The 17,519-nt window shown below is 44.1% G+C and overlaps 1 protein-coding gene across 2 annotated transcripts in view; it reads right to left on the minus strand.

The window, feature by feature from the left end:
- The window catches only part of PXYLP1 (2-phosphoxylose phosphatase 1), a 47,899-nt gene extending 34,068 nt beyond the window's left edge, over window positions 1-13,831 (minus strand). Inside the window, exon 1 of one of the 2 annotated variants that reach the window (XM_059479724.1) lies at window positions 13,726-13,831. The gene's annotated coding sequence lies outside the window, so the exon portion shown is untranslated. Of the gene's footprint in view, window positions 1-11,127; window positions 11,263-13,725 lie in introns of those variants that run through there. The other variant, XM_059479722.1, reaches the window with a different exon arrangement.
- Between the last annotated feature and the right edge of the window lie 3,688 nt (window positions 13,832-17,519).

The raw sequence follows: 17,519 nt of genomic DNA on the forward strand, positions 1-17,519 counted from the left end.
GGCCCAGAACTTATTTCCTCACAGAAAGAGGCCTCTCTTTATCTCTCCTGCTTTTGAGAATGACAAGTCTTACATACACATGTAATTAACACATATTTGCTTATCAAAACTCTTCTGGACTCCAAAAATGAACCATCTTAGATTTTAATCTCTGAGTGTTGATAAAAGCACAACCTCAAAATTCTGATTTTTTTTCTACACCATTCCCTTCCCCTCCAATTAATTTTCTTACTGATATTTAAAAAGGTCTCAGGAATCACTGAACTTATTTCATCCACTGGGGCTGGTATTGAAAAGAGTTGTGTGATCGCAGTAAGTGAAATCCATTATACACACACATTTTGCAGGACTGAGGTCTTTCCAACTCATTTTACTTGGACAACTACCTTTACAGCTTTTGGAAACTGTGGAAAAATGGAAAGATCTGGAGATTCTGAGAAGCAAGAAACCAGAGTCATTACAGTATTTTCCCCAAAGGCTAACAGCACCACAAATGGAATGTGCAAGCAGTAATAAAAATAAAGTAAAAAGAGAAGGAGAGGGAAAGTTGGAAGGAACAATTTTTAACAGTTCTCAATTTCAAAAAAATCATAGCTCATCCTGGAACATCCTAGTGAAGGGCAGGCAGAAGCAAAATTGAACTACACACTGCAATTCAACAAAGCTGTGAAAGATAGAAGGTAAAAGGATTAGTGTATTCCAAACACCAGGAGAGAATAAAGCAGTTCAACCAAACAGATGGGACAACAGAAGGAACCACAAGAAAAAGCAAAAAATAGACTTAGCAGGAAGGAGAAGGTAAAATCTTTTTAAAAGCTCTCAGGAACAAGAGGTCTTGTGCACAGTCTACACAGATTAATACTGTTGTTGCACAAAATAAAGCTGCCACAAAAAAGAAAAATTAAAGACTGAAAAATAGGAGATCTTACACACTTCATACTAGCAAAATGTCTTCCTGATTAAGCTTAATGAGCTTTAAGCCTTAATTGCAAGATCAGAAGCTTTAAAACATGGAGTGTGAAAGGCATCATTCAAGAAATTACAAAGTGGAAAGATTTTTCTTTTGAATACACTTTGGCTTGCTAACAAATTAAAAGTTGCTCTGTTGTGACTTATGAGGCATAGGAACAGCTCCTGCTGAGAAGCTGTTAATTAAAAGCCTGTCAACACAATTTGCCATCAGCTCCTCCTCGGCAAGAAGCTGCAGGGAAGCAGGTGAAGGGATGTGAGACAATCCTGGAGCCTCTGCTCCTCCAGGCTGCCACACGGGGAGCACAATAACCATTGTGGGCACTCACTGAAGGGAGCATTGCTAAGCTAAAAATGATAAAATTAAGCCTGGAGAGGGAAGAAATAAAAGCAAACCAACACAAAACTATTCTTACATGCATATGAAACCAACACAAACCACAGAGCAGAACACAGCTGGGTGTGCAGGACAGACCATCAGACAGCAGGAGCAGGGCAGAGCATCCCCTCCCTGCTAAGCTGACATTCAGGCACTGCTGATCCTCATCTGTTTACCCACACAGAGTGGTGCAGGTCCTGCCCAGCCCCAACATCTCCACACCATGAAGGGATGGTTCCATCCACAGCACGGGCAATCCCACAGCAGCACCTGGCTGGCTGCAGGAACGTGGTTCAGAGCCAGGGAAGCACCCACTGCTTTTGGAGGGCACTCAGTGCCAGGAGCAGCAGCTTCTGCCCAAACTGCAGTGATTGGTGCTCATCTCTGAGACAGAGAGGTTTAAATTGGATATTAGGGAAAATTTCTTCCCAGGCTGCCCAGGGCAGTGGTGGAGGCACCATCCCTGGAGGGATTTAACAGACCTGTGGATGTGGTGCTCAGGGACAGGGTTTGCTGGTGGCTTTGGCACTGCTGGCTTTTCCAACCTACACAATTCCACAGTTCTGTTTCTATGAATGCAGTACTTGATAGAGATGACTTTAACAACTCCAAACATTTCAGTCACACTAATATTAAATGTGACACACTTAAATGGTTTAGAAAATCATAAGGAGAGTCATTAATAAAGCATCCTACACCAAAATGTAGGTAAGTAAAAGGCTCCTTCTCAGTCACCTTTTGCAGCATACCTACGTACATACCTATCCACAGAATGGAACCTTTCCTTTTAAACACAATCCAAAATCTCAACTCATCAAAACATGCCAGAATGACTCACAGCACTCAGAGCACCCTCAGTATTTACCTAATCTCACACAAGTGCTGGTGGAAGGTGTTATTGCATGCTCACAGCAAGGTAAAAACAGCCTTATGGTTGAAGGCCAGCCCAGGGAGTCAGGAAAAATTAGTAACTACGAGAAATGCTGGGAGAGAGGCAGGCAGCCCACAGCCCAGGCAGGGCAGAGCAGCTGGCAGCACTAACCTACACTGTGCTCAGCACTGGAGGGGCACTGCCAGCCAGGGCATCACACAGAGCCTCCCCTGGCAGCACCAGCAACTCAGCACACCAGAGACAAGGCATTTCCTGACTGGCCACACTTCTTTTGGTAAAGTCAGGCCCTGAAAATAACTTTACATCATTGCTTTCAAAGCACTTGTGAGATTATATGAGACAGTAAACCAGCACTGCCAAACTCCTGTGCCAACTGACTGATGCTGTTACATCCTCTAAATCACCAGCATCATCTATAATACAAACCTACTCTCCAGCATGAAGCACAAGCACAGAATTATACTGACTCACCATGACAGCTTAAATGAGTTCACTTGATTAAAACAGCATGTCTCCATAAATAATCAATAGTACTCCTCAAAGTCTGCCTCAATAAAATCACTGTATTTATCTGACGTGCTGCATCAAAATGACATTGTCTACTGAAACATAAGAGAGCAAAAGTGGTCACGATGAAAAAGCAGCAAAGACAAATGGAGACTTTGCCCCAAAAGGAAGGCAGTGCTCAGTCTGTACATAACTGTGTGCCAAAGACAGAGCAAAGTGTATTTTGGAGCAAGCTTATAGAGTGTAGGAGGGAGAACAAAAAGCCCACAGACGATATAAAGTTGATTTGGAGTAACATTCACAGGTAGTTTTAGAAAAGAATAACAGAGGGACCCACCCATAAGTCTGATACCTCTACACTGCATAAGAGATTTTAACTATCATTTCTTTGTGATGTATCCTTTGCCTTTCATTTGCATCTGAAGGCTTACTTTGTGACAAAGCCTGTTTTGAAGGCATCTGAAATAAAGGTGACAGTTCCTGATACAGTTATAATGAAAAGCTCTGCCTTGACTTTCACTTTAACTCGTGATGCTGCACCAACCACTCCCCAGCCACTGGGCAGCAGCCTACCAGGCACATCTTTCATCTGTTCCCAAGTCCAGCCCCCAGACAACTTCAGACAGTGAGCTCATACTCTTGAATTAGCAACTACAGAAAATAGTTGTGTCAGCAAATGGCACAAGCCAAACCCTTTCTTTGGCACTTTGCAAGTGATTTGCATTTTTTTCCTGCAGGAATGCAAAGCAGTGGCTGGGATTTTCTGGTCATGACCAAATGGACCAGAGCTATAAAGATCCATGGCAAGAACCAGAACAGAGAGAAATGGAAACATGCAGCAGGACCAATTCCCTGGTCAGCATGACCTGCTTGGTTACTGATGCTTGTAATTGTCACAGTGAGGAAACCCTCACAAAACCCCTGCAGTCACTGTAGCAGCAGCAATTTAAATTGAACATATGATCCCTGCAACACTGAGGGTACATTTTGCACAGCATCACAAAGTAACACAGCATCTGGGATACTGTTCAGCACAATTCTCCATTTCCCCACTGGAAAAAAACAAGAAACACTCTTTTTAAAAAAAAAAAAAAAAGCATTTAAGCAAAATAGGTCACAACACTTGGTGCAAATAAATGCATTTCTAAAAAGAGTAAAACTGGCTCATCATTGAAAATATGAAATAAACCCTGCTCAGTAGTGTTATTTGTGTTAGCCCTCCTACCCCATGAGTTAAACTGGAAGTCAGTAACCACAGGACACACAAAACTCAACTGGAAGTACAAACAGGTCAGCAGCCTCACAAAACAAAAACAAAAAAACCACACATACAAAAAAAAAAACCCCAACACCTAAGTGAAGATAAATAAGCCTTGATAAAAAAGGCAATTTGTACCACTCCACAAGTAAAGCACGGAAACAGCACGAAGCAGTGCCTGTCCAGTAGAGCACGGCTACATGTTAATATGTAAAAACTAATGGTTACTTATAAGATAATTTTATTTTTTACTTACTTAACATTTTACCAACAAGTATCTGATTTAAAAAGAAAAACAGCTAAGATACTGAAGTTTAATATATTTTAGCACATGACAACATCCACATCCAAATTTTTCTTGTCTTTGCAAGTTTCCTCCTTACCTAGGCATTTCCAAGATCCCCACAGTGGCACAGCTGGCCCTGCACAGTGCAGAGCTATTGCATGGCCCAGCAGTACTGCCCAGCCTTTCAAGGGAGCAGCATGAGCTCCCACTTCACACAAGGCACGGGATCAGAGATCTTGAACAATTCTGCCCCTCTGTACAGCACTCACCTTCCCTGTGCAGCAGATTTGCCCCTGAATTCAGTAAGCCTGATGAGTGCTGAGCACACAGAAGTGATGAAGGGACTCCAAGCCAGGCTGAACGCTGACACACCTCAAAGATAATCCACTGCTCTCAAAATACAAGGTTTCCTTGACTCCAAAATCTGAGCTTTTAAACATCAAGGTGCACAAGCAGACAAACTGGTGAACACTTTAAACACCTCTTCCTCCTAAGCAGCTTTCAAGTTTGAGCAGGACTCTCGTAAAGTTCTACACTGGAAATGCTGGAAAAGCCACCTTCAGTTTCCATCCCTCAGAGGGCTTTCCTTCTTCTCATTTCTGTCCTACTCAGTCACCACCAGGAGCTGCCTTCTCTCAGATGCCAGAGCAGAACAAGTGTTTGCACAGTTTGGGTTTGCATTTGATTTTGCCAGACTAAATCCTTTAGAATGTATTTGTTTTACTGAACTTAGAACTCACCAGTCTATCAATCTCCTGAAACTGGCCAATAAATAGTCACACAGAGACATCTATGTTCAAGTTTTGTGCATTAATGTTATAGTTAATGCAGTGTAACCTTAGAACACTGCAACTATTCTTTATGAGTTTCACAGCATTGGAAATTGACTTATTCTGCAGCCAGAAATCTCTCCGTTTCTGGAATTTCAATTCATCAATTTTCTGATGAAATGATGCCCACATTATCTTGAACAACCACAAGTGAGTAAAAAAAAAAACAAAAAAGCATGAGAACTGTTAAAAAAGCATGCAAATAAAGTGTTGGATTTTAATTGGTTTTTTCACCCTTGCATAGCAAACCATTTAGGTGTGTCATCTTACCTCCCTGTACTCTGACCACTAATCGTCTTGCAAAGAAACTTCTAAAACCAAATGCCTCTGAAAACTCAAACAAGTACTTTTGCAAGAAATACCATAATTGTGAGTTGCAAATACCCTTATAAACACTTGAATACCAACACAAGGGTGTGTTTTTAGACCAAGCACAATAATTTCTGGCACGAAGCCACTAAACAAGATCAGCACTGCAGCTTCTACATAATCAGTGGTTCCTAGAACTATTAATAAAAATATAAGTAAATATATGAATTAATTTAGAGATGAAAACCATAGTTTCAAAATACAAGGTACTATAAATATCTGATTCTTTGGGGATGAAGTAATTGCCCTAGAACACTTTTTTCCTTCTCCATGCTCTCTGCTATTCCTAGAATTATCAGTATATGTGAGAGAAGTTCTCAACAGTTGCAATTCAAATACTATTTCCACATCCTGTACATCCTTTCATTAAAAATAAATAAATAAACCCACTATAAATTCATTCTCCTGTTCTCCAGAACACTTTTCCTTTAGAGACCCAGCTTGGAGCCAGCTTGCTGCCTTTGTGCCCAGGCTCTGGCAGCACCCTGACAGCAAAGGCATTTTTGCTCCTACCAGCTTCACTGGGCTGTTTACACAGAATATCCAGTGTTCCCATCAGCCAGGACACAGGCATGGCATGCCCCTGCCTGGAGGAACCTAACAAAAGTCTAAATTAGCTCTGACAGTAAACAAAGGGAAAAGGCAGAGCTGCACATAGAAACAATTATGGCATGTTTATTCCAAGCAGTGTGCACAGCTCTTTATGTTCTGCTTTCTCACAGATTTAGACATCTGTTTAGACCAGAGGACAAAACAGTGGTCAGCAGCAAAATTCACACTTGCCAGCTCACACATGCTCTCCCTTTTGGTTCATACTTTAGTCACTGATGCTGTGCATCACTTCACTCTGAGGGCTCAGAGCCTCCACGGGAACCTCCATGCCCGAGCTCTGCTCCCCAGCGTGGAAAACACCCAGGAAAGCTGCACACAGCACCCACAGGAACCTCTGAACTCCTCCCCAGAGATGTCTGCTTGGCACAGCCAATGCTGCTCTAAGGGCTCCGAGTGCAGCACAATCCCTGAAGATGGATGTGGGTTTGAATCTGAAGCTGCATTCTGGACAGAACAAGATACAGCATGAACTGCTCCCCTCAGACCACAGAGAAGCTTCTCTGGTGTGTTCCAGCCTACCAATAAAATCCAAACTATAATAAAATATGTCAAATTACAAAGCCTTCAACAGAGTTCAAACAACAACGGATCACAAGCCATTCCCCTGTTTAAAAGTCAGACTTCATGGCATACCCAAATCTTAACTATTGAAGAGACCACTGCAGTTCCTTTGCTAGCTTAAAACCTCTTCTCTTATTTTCATATTCCTTTTATGAATTGTTGAAAGTCCCTGTGCTTTGGCCTTTGGTTTTCCAGCTATGACTTGATAGATTTCACATGGTTTACTCACTTGAACAGCAAATGGAGCTCATTAAATATTTCCAGGAGTAGGTGTCCTTAACTTTGGTTTCTTTTGGCCCACATAAACCCTTAGCTCAAGAGATTCCCCAGTTCAGACAAACTTTTCAGTAAGTGTTTTGATCTGGCTTTGCTTATCTCCTTTTGTTTGGAAATAAGATCAATGTCCTACAGTACTGTGTAGGTATTAAAAAACCTGAAGTCAATACCAACCCATCAGTCCAGCGCAGCACTTTGGGGGCTCTGCTTGAACCAAATTTTAATACTCAGGAAAATCTGTCACGAGCCCAACTCTGTGTTGTGCACTTCAGGAATGTCTCCATATTCCTACTCCCTTTCCTATGTAATACTAGGTCATACAAGCCTCTGAACTGCAGAGAAAGTAAAAACAAAAGCAAAGGAAGTTATTTCACTTCCTTAAAGGAAACTGAGCAACTCTATTTTAACATTATTATGAAACTTGAAGGAAACCTTAGGATTTTGATGGCTCCAGGCCAGAACTGAATATTAACTGGCAGCAAAACCATTCTAGAACATAGAGATAATTAAATAATTCTTAAAAAACAGCACCAGAATGTAATTATTTTAAACTTACCATTTTAAAACCATATACCATATGCTCATAACTATAAGCATAGACCCTAATCACCCCCAGATCAGCCAGTGGCTGATCAGATAACATCACAGCTCAAAAAAAGCACACAAAGGCAAAGCAGTTAACATGCTTAAGTCATTAAATTATTTTTGGGGTTTGTTTTTAAGGTAAGGTTTTACTTTTTACCATTTTAATTGTTTGAACAACTCCATCTCCTGCTATAAGACCCCTGTGCATGTTTCCTGAGCCTCCCTCTGCCCCAGTGTCAGGGGCTGTGTCCTGAGGCAAATAACTTCTTCTGGCACTAACTTTGAAAGTAAACATTGCAGGGATGCACTCAAAGCTAGTTGTGATCAACCAAGGAAGACAAGTTGAATAAACAGATCAGTGAAGAGAACTCATAAACACAGAAAAATGCTTATTTTCCCATACTGAGTCAAATTTATCCCGTGTAATGTTCAAGATGATGTTACCTTTAAGGACAGTATTTTTCACTGCTTGTCAGCTCTTCCACTCAGGTTAAATTTGATTTCAGAATGTGATCTGAGTTCCCAAATCTGTACTACTTTTAATTCCAAATTACCTTATACTGGGTCAGTTTATACCCTAGCTCACACAGACACACGCTGCTGGTGGAAGTTACACACCCACAGTCCTCAGGGGCCCACACAGGTTGATTTGCTCACAGTATCCAAACTGAATGGATTTGGGGACACTTTCTCTCCTCAGCCCACTCTCCATCCTGCCTTGTGTCCCATCTTCACCTGGTCCTTCACTCACCCTCTGGAGAACTGCCAGAATCTGAACCCAGTGCCCCAACCAATCCCCCCCAGCTGTCAGGGGCAAATGCACCACTCACCACTCTCATCCTAAAATTCACCATTTTACATCTGCTGATTTGGCCACCACTGAGAGCTTTCCAGGCAGTAAAACACCATTTTACTAAATTAGCTTAATTATAGATGTGGAAAATGGCAGTGCAACAACCTGGTAAGTGTTGCAAGAGGGATGGAAGGGATGACATTGATTTTTACCCATCACATTTCTACTCTATCCTGTCCTTGTGTTCAAGCTATATTTTGACCCTCATCCCAAAAGATTTTTCTTCTGCCTCTAGCCCTGCATGAGATCTGTTCTATCCTGGTCACCCAAGACTTCCATATTCAACCACTTCCACAAAATCTCAAGGATTCAAAATTACAGGGCAGATACACACTTGTGTTCCAAATGGAAAACTTGTGCTTCTCCACACATTCTGCTATTACCCACTGCAACTCATACTGGAGAGGGGAAAAAAAAAAAAGATTAAACATACTTTCTCCAGCAGTTTTGTCATCTTCCTGCAATCTAACCCCAGAATGGTGATTACACAGATGCATTAGCACACAGTCAGCATTTTCTGCTGCCCTTTCCTCCCCACAGCACTCTGCACAGCTGCCAGCTCGCCTGGCTGCTTGAGAGCTGAATGGGGAATAACACAGGCAGCAAACTGGGAAAAGTGCCATGCTGCTGGCAAAAGGGCATGCCTGGCTCTTCCCTGGATCCTCATGGCAGCAGCACAAGCTAACCACCAGGAACACATCATCTCACAGAGAGAGACAGCTGAACACACAGGTGCAGACAGGAGAGTTATTGCTTCAAAAGGAAAAATAAAAATAGGTTTAGGTAAACAGCGCTGGCATTAAACATCATGTCCCAGCATTTCCTTGGAAAGGCCCTTTGGCTACAATTCTGTTGCTTTATTTGCTTAGCTGTTTTACATTTTATCAGCCCACAGAAGCTCCTCATGAAGGTACCCAAAGGTCTTCAGAGAAAGACAAGGCTGTGTTCAGACTCGGGAGCCATCAACAAACCAACACCACAACCACAGAGAATAAAGCATGGGAAATGCAGGGCAAAGTGCAAGAATCACTCTGTCCCTTTAACAGTGATGAAGCACTGAGGGTACCAGCTGTGTGTCTGCAGGGTCCCCATCAGCACTGCCAGCATCACAAGGCACAGCACAGCACCCTCCACCCCCCGGGGAACGGGGACATTGATCAGTGCACACCCTGACACACAGCTGTGCTGTCTGTGCCTTTATTTTCACAAGGGAAACCATCCATGTGACAATTTCAGGGGAACTGACTTCATTCTTGGTTCATGCTGAAGTTTTGGGTGTCTGTAGAAGCTATGAATGGATCAGCTGAAAAACAGCTCCTGATGAGCATTTCCAGACAGCCATTCTGAAAGTGCTCACCATGTGGCACAAACAAATAAGCCTAATTATTCCAGCTTCCAAACATCAGTTAAGAAATATGCCAGCTGTCTAGCTTTTCAAAACCCAGTTTACTTCTCTAATCAATATGAAATAGCCTGTCAATCTTGCTCTGAATCCTCTGCCTGTCATCAGAACCACTTAGAGCCTAATCACACACTTACCATCTACCTTTGTAGACCTCCTGGCAAATGTTTCTATTATCAGCTTGCACAATGCAAAAAAAAAAAAAAAGCTCTTTCTTGCTGCTCAGGATGAACCATTATATTGATGATTCAGGCATTATCTGTTTTTTCAAAAAGAATTGTAAATGCCATTTGTCACAGTACACCTTCCCACTCTTGTATTTCTTCACTGAACAAGAAAATGCCTCACCCAGCTGTAATCAGAGAACATCTAATATTTTCAAGACAAACAAGAACATGAATTTTGAATTCTAACCTAAACCTAATGGAACAAAATAAGCCATGTGCTCCTACATTGACTTAAGTCAAGACTCATGTATCCTTCCCTACAAATTTTAGACAATAAAATTTCCCAAATTCTTCTGCCCTAAATAGTATGCAAAGCAAAATGCTTGCTTCAGGGATTCACCAAAGTGCAGCCTGATTTTAACAGAAGACGAAGCATGTCACAGTCTGTACAGCATTCCCAGCATTATCCTGGAAAACTGCTACAGAAACCTTCAGCCATCATCAGCCTTTGCACAGCTTTATGACCAACTGTTTCCAATTCTGTTTCTGTGTAACTTATGCCATACACTGGCCTACATTTCCATTCCCTGTCACAGAATGCATTTTCAAAAGCATGTAAAAGAAAATAAGAAAACATGCATTTTGAAGCACAATATTTTATCAGTAACACAATATTTTAACACAAGTCCATTAAAATTACCATGACACTCAAACCCATGCAAGTAAAAATCTTGCTTGAAATCTACATTTAAGTCTCCTCCCAAGAATTTGACATTTCTTCCCTTTTTGCTCCAAAATTTAAGTTTTCTTTTTTGTATATAATTTACCACCCAAGCAAGAGTTTTTTAAATACACCCTTCTGAATGTGAACCAATGCTCACTTACTGCCTCCCTCTCCCAGGGAATCAAGATTAAAGGCTATATCCAAACACTTCCTGAACGTGATGCACTGCTGGGACAGTTTTGACCCAAACTACATTTCTGTCCAACATTTGGACTACTGAGGTTCTCTTTAAGCAGCTCTTTTCTCACCCTTGAGGCTGCCATCTGGCAGCATTTGTGTGTGTGCTGCCCCAGTGCCACAACACCTTTCCCTGCATATTATTGGTAACTATCTACCAGTAACTCCCAAAACTTTCGTGCATTCCCTATAACAAACTCCATCTTTAGTCTGCTCATACCTCCTTCACCAAATGATTCTCCAAACAGCCAAAGCAGTAGCTGAGTATTCTGTGCACATTCCCAAGCTGCTTGAGAGAGCACCTTCATCCCTTTGGTAGAGGCAGGCTTGAAGACTCCACCCTCTTGAACAATTAAAGTACCACCAGCTCCTCTGTGGCATCCGTCATAAACCAAAAATCTAAATCATAAAGCATATGTTAGTAGGTGGATTAACATTTAATTCCTATGCTCATGTGATGTATGCTTGTGAGCAACACATATCTCACAGTGGTTTTCCACCCAATTAATTGCCAACATGTTATTGTTGGCCAAAAGATAAAATTGTGGGGAGATGAGGAGAATATGCAACGAGAACTGACCATAAATCCAGATAAAAGCCACACTTAGAACCACATGAATCCACCATTCATTCTTTGGGCAATAACATGCAGACACACTTAAGATACAAAGCCTTTGTATGTAAAAGAATCTTTTCTTTTCTTTTTAATATTTGCAGCTTTATCAGAAAAAGCATCCAAAAGTCAAGTTTCAAAGGTCTTCTATAAGATTGTGAAAATAAAAAAAGACATACATAAGAAACCTCAAAGGACACTTTAGGTTTTGTTTGTCTAAGGAGGTTATGGTAAGTGTGTAAAAATACACACCCCCTTGTAAAACCACTGGAGGAAGCACACTGCATGGGGACAGTGATTTTGCACACCATGAAGCATTGCTTTTTGTGTTTCTTCACTCCAAGATGCCCACCTCTAAAACTAGACCAAAAAAAAAAAAGAATAGAAGACAAAAGTAAGCTGCTAGAGAAAATAAAGCACCCAATTATGAAAATTCAACTATTTAAACAAGTTAAAGTTTTTTACAAGTTAAACAAGTTTTTAACAAGTCAAAGCCTGCAGCCTTACCCGAGGCACACCTCTACACAGGCACAGACACAGCCTCAGTTACACCAAAGTAATTTTACAGATCTGTTGTTGTCAGACCTTCCTATGACACCTCTGTCCCTCAATGCTTCCTTTGCCCCAGAACAGGGAGCTTATTCAGCACTGACTCAATTTTATAAAAAGTAGTATTTCAGCACTACTGAGTTTACATAACACAATCAAGATAGTACAATTAAAAGCCATTAGAGAGGAGCATATGTGTTTTAACCATGTGCACTACTTGTAGTTACCTTTTTGAGAAGATTAAAATTAAGCAGCTTTTGCTTTTCATCTCACTCACACCCTCCCACTACAAGTTCTGTCTGAGCTAATCCTCCTTCTAGAGACGTCAAAACAGGGCATGAGTATTACAGCTACTTACTGCCAAAGTGTGCTGGTTTAATATCCCATTACTATTGTAATACTGGCACAATAACTTATTATATGTGACAGCCTTTGCAGTTAGTCAAAGATAGAGCCACTTATTCAGTACTGACTTTTTCATCACATAAAAATATCGTTGTGAAATTTGTAGAAGAGAAAATTTAAGGTCTGTACTCAGACACTCATCTGAGACTATGATGCCAGACAAAATAAAAGGCTTTTAAAGTCATTACACATGCTTTTCCTACCCTGTAATTTCAAAGACTTTATGCAAAGTGATCAGTCCAGAAATTCAGGTTACAGTGTGTGCAAATGTATTGTTTACTCCTTACTTCCCGGCTTTTTAAAACACACTTTCACAGAGTTTTGTGTTTTTTTAAGGGCCACGCTCTGCACGAAGGCCAAGACAATGTCCACCTCAGAGCACACTTCCCATGAGAAGCCCACGCTTGTCAAAACGCTCAGGGTTATTATTGGGGAACCTGCAGCACAAAAATACAGTAAGAAGTCTGTTCAAGGTCCGAGAAATATCTAGGTTAAGTACATGCGATGCAAAGGATGCTGTGGGACACGCTACAGACAAGAGGCATCAGGAAACAGGTGGATGCACGAAGTTACTCCACTCCGGCCACAGCGTATCCGCCAACAATGGATGGCAAGGGCCGGAACCCGGAGCAGTCCCGGGACCCGGAGAAGTGCAGGGACCCGGAGCAGAGCCGGAACCCGGAGCAGCCTCGGTACCCGGAGCAGTCCCGGGACCCGGGGCAGAGCCGCTCCGGCCCCGCTGCCGCTCGCTGCCAGCCGAGGCGGGCACACGCGGGGACTCGCAGGGGAACGAGCCCTGCCAGCCCCTGCCCTGCACCGCTCACACGCACCGGCACCGGCTCGCACACAGCAGCTCACACACACCGGCACCGGCTCGCACACGGCTCGCTGCCCGCGGGTCTCGCCCAGCCCGGGTCCGGCCGCGCTCTCGTCCGGGGCAGGGCTGCGGGGCTGACCGGCCCCGAGGCCCCGCCGGCCGAGCCCTCACCCGCCAGGCCGGCCCGGCCGAGGCCCCGCGCCCGCAGCGCTCCCGCCGCCCCTCCCGGAGCCGGGCACGGGCCGCACCCCCGCTGTCCCCGGGCGTCGGCAGCGACCGCCCGCCCGCTCCGCCGAGCCCCTACCGGGACAGCGGAGCACCGCGGACGCGGCAGCGGCGTCCCGGGGCAGCAGGCACAGCGCTCCCCGGCGGCGCGCCCCCGGCGCTGTCCCACCTGCCCGAGGGGCCCAGCTCCGCCCGCAGCCGCCCCTCACCTGCCTGGCCGCGCTCGGCGCCTCCTCCCGGGCCCGCAGCTGGAGCCGCCGGAGCCGCCGGAGCCGCCACGCCACGGCCGCGGCTCCGCGCCCGCCGAGCGCCCGGCCCACCCTGGCACCGCCCCCCCGGCCACGCCGCCCGCCCGCGCCCCCTGCCGGCCGCCGCCGCCCCGCCACCGCCCGGGCAGCTCCGCGCGGCACGGCCGCGACGGGACGGGACGGGACAGGCCTGTCCCACAGCCGACATGGGACGGGCCGCCCGCTGCCCCCCGCCGCATACGGGGCCCGCCCGCCGAGAAGCCGGCAAGGGTCAGCCCTCTGAAGCCGCCTTCTTTCACAGCCACGGCGGCGGAGAGCAGCGAGAGGCTCCGGGGCCAACAGCGGGCACCCAGCCCGAGCTCCCCACGCCCCAGCCCCGGTTTTCAACTTCCCGCTGCTTTCAGCTGGCAGCGTTGCAGAGGATGGCTGTCGGTTCCCGGAGATGCAGCTGGGCGCGGTGGGTACTGCCGCTGACTCCGCTGGCGCGTTCTGATTTCTGACTCACCGGAGTACGGCTGGAAGCTGTCACGGCCCTTTGGAAGAAATGCCACAAATTTCAGTACAAAGATATAACAAACAGCTCTCCTGTGCAGCTGATAAAAGTGAATTCATTCTATAACTTGCACAGTAGTCACCAGGATTTGCTCCAAACAATGCAGTTCCCAGTTAACCCGCCTGTCCCCTCACAGGAGCCAATTCTACCCCACTAGCAGGAGTGCTTGTTCAATCCTGCAACCTTTCAAATACACCAATTTTTCATGTATCCCTAAACCAGACCCTACAATCAATTCTGCAGATTTGGGGAATGCCCTAATTCCCTTTACACACCTACTCTGGCATGTGGATGCAGAGCCTATGTGAATGCTAGGTGATCAAAAGTGATAGGAAAGATGTGTGCTAATGTCTTTACAAACAATTCGATGGGTGAAGGTATGGGTGTTAATGTCTTTGAAATGGGTCTTAAAGTCTCTGCCAGCTTCAAAAAGCGGGTTCCTTACCCGGCCAAGACATCTTGACTTCTGGAACAGACAAGGGTGTCTGCACAAAGGTAAAATGCCAGGTTCAAGGCGGGAATATGGGGTAAGTGGTTTGGGAAGGCTGAACCTTCCTAGCAGCTCAGCCAATGGGGAAAGGAAGAGGGACACACTCAGCTGGGAGTTCAGGATAAAAGGGAGGCTGCACCCTCGAAAACCTCGAGAGAGAAAGTGGACTCTTTCCCTTTATTCGAATAAAGACTCCTCTGTATGAAAAGCACGCTGCCTTTTCGTAGAGCTATTTTCTATGCACTGTCACTAAAAATGTGACACCAGCGTGTTTAGTTGCAGTAAGGAGACACCTTGAACAATGTCTGTGGTTCTCACACTCCCATGGTTCCACTTGCAGCCCTGGATGCTCCTGCCAGCTTCCAGCTGTGCTGTCACTGCTCTGCCAGATCACAGACACACTTATCTCTGTGGCCTCTGCTCCTGGGTCACCGTGACTGGTGACCACAGCCCTGCCAACAGCAGCACGGAGCCAAGTTTTCTTTCTTTGATGTTGCACATCCAGAGAGCCAACATATCCAGGAAAAAGATTGGGCATGGTTTCCTGGCTAAACTTGTACTTTCGCATGACTGGTATGGTTTCACCTGGAAATGTGCTGAGGTTCTCCAACTTTCTGTTTGGGATAAGAAGTAGGAATTAATCTAGTTTTAACCAACAGACAGCAGAGCAGTGTGGGAAGGGCTTGTTCAGCTGCAGGTCAGAACGGAGCCTTTCCCCACTGCTGCTTTCCAACAGCCATCCCCAGAGCTGCTCAGCAGCCTGCAAACCACTGCTGCACATCAAATGCAGGCACAGCTGTTCTTCCCTGCTACCAGCGTCACATCAGATTAGAGCTAATTGATCACAATAATTTCCTTCTTTTATATAAAACCAGTGTCAACCACCTGAAAAAGAATGTCTGGTAGAGGAGTGGAAGACAAACTATGAGCCCCTAGGTGTGGACAGTGAGTTCTGACTGCAGTTACCAGATCACTTCAGGGCATGTTAGGATAGCAAAATGCCCAACCATAGCACAAAGAAATCTGACCTTCCCCTACCCAGAAAGCAGAAGACATACCTTATAGAACAATTATCTCTGCGTGGAAACAGTGATTTGCCATCATGGCAAATGTTTGCCAGGGCAGTCCCATTTCCACATCCCTCCAGAACAAAGTGCAGTTCAAAAAGGATTTAGGATTCAGAAACTGTCAACTGGGGATCCTTGGGAGAAGGATTAGTTAGGGGTTAGTTCACAACTGTCCTGCAGACAAATTCTAACACACATAGTACACAATCAATTCGATTTCACAGCATAAAATAATTCATTTTTCTATTTAATACAACAGCTAATACTTCTGCAAGAAAGGAGAATCAGGGAGTAAGCTCAAAGACTTTACCCAAAATACCAGCTAGATCCCATCTACTCCTTCATAGATAGATTTACAGCCAGTTTTGTGCATAAAGATAGTTTTGGGGCATTTCAAAGCTATTGTATTGTTGAAGTGTGTGAGAGTATTTTATATGAAGTAATATTTGCATGCACTTGTTTCACTTCTAGGTTTATTTCTTCACTAACAGTTTCAGACCTTCTAAGTCTGTGGGTGGGGTTTTTTCTTCTTTTAGGAACAGAGGAGTTTCAGTGATCTGAAGCATTCTCTCAGTTCCATTGTTTGACTTGGGCTGGATTTCTCAGCTACACGCCTGGATGCTTCAGAGAGTCCTCACTCTCCATCTAGTAAAAGGTGCCATTCTTAGCAAGCACTATTTACATTTTGCTCATCACTGGCTGAGATGCTTTGTGTATCAGTCCTACTGCTTTTAAGTATATTACAGAAACTGCCAGGTCTGGAAGGAAACCCCTTTGAAAACAGTTATTTATGCCTCTTTTCACCACCACATACCTGAAGTCTGATGTCGCCTCTTTCAGCTGCTTTGTGCATGTTCCTGTGTCATTCCAGCTGTCATGTGCTGTATCTGTCCAATGCCTGACAAAGTTACCCCTGATTTTATAGCTTTGAGTGCCTTGGTGACTCATGTATATTTCAGAACTATATTCCTGTAACTTACTGGGATGAAAATATCATTACCCATTAAATTACCAGACTCTAAGTCTCACTGGATCTTTTGGAATCTTTTAATAATGTTGTAACTGTTGATTGGATATGGTGCCACAGCCACTCACAGAGATTTCTGTAACCCTTCTGTTGCATTAAAGGAGCTTCTGTTTTCCTTAGAGGCTGTCTATTATCTTATTCATCAGCATTTCTACATATATGGCTTTACAGCATTTAAATTATCTCTGCAGGGAGTCACTCAATCCAACCCTCAAAGATGCTATTTTGCAGAATATCATGATCATGTTAAATGTTATGTTTTCATCTCTTGCTATCAGGATTTAGTTCCTGATAATATCACAGTCAGCCTCATCAGTTTCAGCAGTAATCAAGCAATCAGTAATTAAAGTACATACTAGGAATATTACCACATATCTTGTTATTTTCCTCTACCCTTTCATGGGTTGATTAAATCCCAAATAATAATTACAAATTCTACATTGTTTCTAGGTAAGGAAAGATCTGGCTGTACATGCCAATATTGCCCTTTCTTTTGGATAGCATTGCAGAAAACTCCATTTATTTTTCAGAGTGAACAGAAGAATGCTGTTTGCTCATGACTCTGTGTCCTGGAGGATATAATACCCCTTCATTTGGAAAATTTCTGATTTATTTGCA

The sequence above is a fragment of the Ammospiza nelsoni genome, chromosome 10 (genome assembly GCF_027579445.1).
Source record: "Ammospiza nelsoni isolate bAmmNel1 chromosome 10, bAmmNel1.pri, whole genome shotgun sequence".
NCBI classification, from domain to species: Eukaryota; Metazoa; Chordata; class Aves; order Passeriformes; family Passerellidae; genus Ammospiza; species Ammospiza nelsoni.